This window comes from Sinocyclocheilus anshuiensis, unplaced genomic scaffold (assembly GCF_001515605.1).
Source record: "Sinocyclocheilus anshuiensis isolate Anshui unplaced genomic scaffold, SAMN03320099.WGS_v1.1 scaffold413, whole genome shotgun sequence".
NCBI classification, from domain to species: domain Eukaryota; kingdom Metazoa; phylum Chordata; class Actinopteri; order Cypriniformes; family Cyprinidae; genus Sinocyclocheilus; species Sinocyclocheilus anshuiensis.
The window spans coordinates 718,324-722,624 of NW_015536481.1; the positions used below are offsets into that span (position 1 = coordinate 718,324).

The 4,301-nt window shown below is 41.4% G+C and overlaps 1 pseudogene; it reads right to left on the reverse strand.

The window, feature by feature from the left end:
- Nucleotides 1-2,847, reverse strand: part of LOC107683463 (mitogen-activated protein kinase kinase kinase 9-like) — a 16,618-nt pseudogene extending 13,771 nt beyond the window's left edge.
- Between the last annotated feature and the right edge of the window lie 1,454 nt (nucleotides 2,848-4,301).

The window sequence follows — 4,301 nt, forward strand, 5'->3', positions numbered from 1 at the left end:
TGTCGTGAAGATGCTGTGTGTTTCGTTGTGAAAGCGAAACTACTTTGTTTGGCCTTCCAAAAGAGTACGATATCCAGCCCGGAGTCATCACTCATCACATGTGGTTGCCGCAAGCCAGCCGGACACTCCTTCGTCGAATCCGCCGGCTGCGCTGTTCTCAAGCCCACCGGCCGTTCCTCACTCTAGCCCGCCGGCTGCCGCTCACTCTAGCCCGCCATGTGTGACGCTGTGTGCTTCGTTGTGAAAGCGAAACTACTTTGTTTGGCCTTCCAAAAGAGGACGCAATTATTTATTTTATAATTATAATTATAAAAATCTTTGTATCATTATAAACGTCTATGATTAATTTAACCTTTGAATGTGTCCTTGCTGAATAAAAAAAAAAAAATTATTACATTTTTTTTTTATCTTGCCTACCTTTGAATGGTAGTGTATCACAGTTTCAAAAAACATTTAAGTATCAAAAAACTGTTTTCAAATTTTACAACAATAAGAAATGTTTATTGAGCACCAAATCAGCATATTAGAATAATTTCTGAAGGATCTTGTGACATTGAAGACTGGAGTAATGATGCTGAAAATTCAGCTTTGCATCACAGGAATAAATTGCATTTTAAAATATATTCAAATAGAAAACAGATCATTTTAATTGCAATAATATATCATAATATTACTGTTTTTACTGTATTTTTGATAAAATAAATGCATCCTTTGGAAGTCATAAGAGACGTCTTTCTAAAACATTATATAAATTTTACTTAATCCAAATTTTGACAGATAGTGTATATGTATCCACATCTGGGAATAAAAAGTGTGATTCAGCACATGAACAACTGTGGGTAAGCATGTTTATCTGAGAGGCTGAATTAAAAGGGGCTGAACATGAAAACAAACAGGAACTTATTATGATTTACGTGCCATTCATATGAATAACAGCTCAAATGCCTGATAGATTCAGGTAGAAAGAGACCGGCATAAATCTGCAGAAAGCAGCTTCACATGGTGGGATATGTGCTTTAAAAATGATGGCTGACATGGGAGAAAATGGAAAGCAGTGAAACAAAGATGTGCGTGCGATCGTCTCTCCTCAGCCATTGGGATGACGGTGTGTCTGGGCCACTGTGTCTCTTATTAATATTGCAGTTGGCAAGAACCACATGATAAAAAGTAGGACAGCAGCCATTCAGGAAAAGCAGACGACCACCGGCAGCAACACACGACATGTGACTGACAACACAAGGGCACTCACACTATAATAGAGAGCATGAAAGATGCGAAACATAGCAGATATGCTTCCTCACCACAAGCACAGAGCACAACACAAACACACATTGAATTTGCATAAAAATAATTAAATGGTAGACCCCATATCAACAAACACACTATATGACCTAAAGTATGAGGAAAAACCTTGCCACCAATAAAATGTTTTATGGAGTGGCATACGAATCCAGATGTGAACTGCACTGAACACTGCTGGGATGAATTGGAATGAGCCCCATCAACCAAGATCAGTGCCTGACTTGAATCTGAATGGGAGGAGCCTGCTGGAAAATCCATATGAAGGAAAAATGAAAAATATTTTGAAAAATGTTTTTTGTCCATACAATGAAGTCAATGGGGTCCAATGCTGTTTTCAAATTATCTTATTTTGTGTTGCACATACATTAAAGTAAGTCATTCAGGTTTGGATTAAATAAGGATGAGTAAATGATGACAGAATTTTCATTTTTAGGTGAACTATTCCTTTAAGATTGTAGCTGTCTTTCGGAACATGACAGCTATTAGCTGGTAGACAATCACTGACATGCTATCAGCTGGTGTTTGGAAATTAAGTGCTGGTAAACCAGCTGAAGACCATCTTGGAACAGCCTGAAACCCGTTACCATGTCTAAGCTCGTTTGCTGGTCTTAGTTAGTCTCCTAGCCTGGTCAGTTGACTGGATTTAGAGGGTTTTTGGGGACTTCTTAACTAGTCAGGTTGGGGGACCAGCTGAACTCCAATTTAGGCATGCTGGAAGATCAGTACACCATCTTAGATTGGTTTAGGTTTTTCCTCAGTAGATGGAGAAAATGTGCAGCACAAGCTGTGTTAATGTGGTTACTGATTACTGTGGGGCAAACCAACTAAACACAATATATAAAGCATGCTATAAAGGCGAATGTATATATGTTTTATGTGCATAAATATATGGTTACTCGCAGTGTAACTGAGGCACCGAATAAGCGCCATAGTCCTCCGGCGTGTCCCGAATCTTCTCCGAGATGCTGTTACCCACGTAGTTACTAGGGAAAATACCGACCCGGTCCTCGATCATACCTGTCCACCACCCCTCATCCCCGGACACCAGCGAGTCCTTGGACAACACCTCTACCCGATCCCCCTTCCGCAGACTGAGCTCATCCTCGGCGGTAGTTTCGTAATCGAACACGGCGGTCCAGTATCCGGCTGCGGACGGGGTCGCCGCCGCCGCAGGACCAAACCCGAGGAGACGAGCTCCCGGCCGGGGCTCTGCGGCTTCAACGCCGTCTTTGCTGTCCGGGCCGCCGCTGCTGTTAAAGGAGAAACTGAAAGCATCCATGCTGCCGATCCATAAGGGCGACCCGGCCCGGTTCAGCTCCTCACCTGACGCAGAACTCAAGTCCGGGCGCAAAGCCGCAGCATAAGTAGCAATTAATCCGAGCAACCTCTCGCCTCAACGAGCTCCAGACCTGCCGCCCGCCTCATAAGGGACCGCTCCGGCTCGTTAAATAATCTTTTGGTCCCGAACATAAGGCACTTTTTGCTGTAATTGGCTACATTGTCCCGCACCCGTCATCCGCTCCTGAGCCAGCACTCACCCACTCCCAGCACATGATTGCAGTGGTTTAACGTGTTAACGAATTCCTGATTGCTGCGCTTTGATTGGCGCAGTGGCGCATCAATCACGTCACGCCTCTTTATAAGACCCGCCCACTAAATCTCTATAACAGCAAATGCGGGAGAACCATTTCAGCACCACGGGGCTGGACAGCGCGCGGGCGCACTACAGTAGAAAAACTTTTCTACGACTAAAGGGGTCATATGATGCGATTTCAAGTTTTCCTTTCTCTTTGGAGTGTTACAAGCTGATTGTGCATAGATAAGATCCCTGAAGTTGCAAAGACTAAAGTCTCAAAACCAAAGAGATATTCTTTATCAAAGTTAAGACTCTGCCACGCCCCCCTAAAACGGTTCGTTCTAACACGCCCCCACATATCTACCTCACTATGTGGAAATATTTGCATAATGCTGCCCAAATGTGCACGCAAAGAAAGAAGGCGTGGTTTCAGTAAAATAATGATCTTTAAAAAAGCATCATATGACCCCTTTAAACAGTTAAGACATAGGAAAAACGATATAGCTCCTCTGTATAGGTAAGACTGACCTTTTGTGACAGCATGCCCCAATCACATGCATGCTGTCACACTTTATAGGGCAAATTATGCTATTAAACAGCCTATTAGAGGCTTAAGTTAAAACAGGAAAATAATTATGAAAAATACAGTCTTTGCTAAGAAAGCTAAAGTGTGTGGTTAAAATTTACCTTAATTATATATTCAGTTACCTCAATTGTTACCCTACTAATATTGTAAGAATATGATTTTATGATAAAATAAGGTACATTTGTAACTGTCGTGACCATGTGGCACAATCTGATGGAAATACTTCGACCAGATAAAATTGATCACAACTGATATCAGATTTTCCAAATATTTTTTTTTATTTTTCTGTTGACCAAAAGAATTCAAAATAAATAAATCAGTGGACATAAATTAAGGTACATTTCATGCATAATTCCCTGAAAATAAAACATGATTTTTTTTTTGTGAGAAGAGTAAAAAACAAAACAAAAAATGAAAGAAAACAAACAACAATAGATGAATATAACCATTATTTGCTTCATCACCAGGCTGAAGAGGAGTGTGTTTGTGTGTGAGAGAGAGACTCAGACCCCTGATACATTTGTAAGACTTGTGTGACTTCAAGGTTATAAGTGACATCATCTGAAATCTCTTTTAAATCAGTTCACCTGCATCTAAACAGCTGGAAGTGTTAGCTGGCAGTAGAAAAGTTCAAAGCTGGTAGTTGCAGCTGACTTTCATGCTCAACCATCTTACTACATGAAGGCCCACTGAATATTCATAATAACCCTCCCCAGTCATCAGTAGTGTTTAGTTAACTCAAGTGAGCATGTGTGAGGGCATAGGTGTGTGTGATCTGATCCAGGCTGAGACAAAGTCCTAAACACTCTAAGTTTGAGCCCAACTCTGAGCGTGACC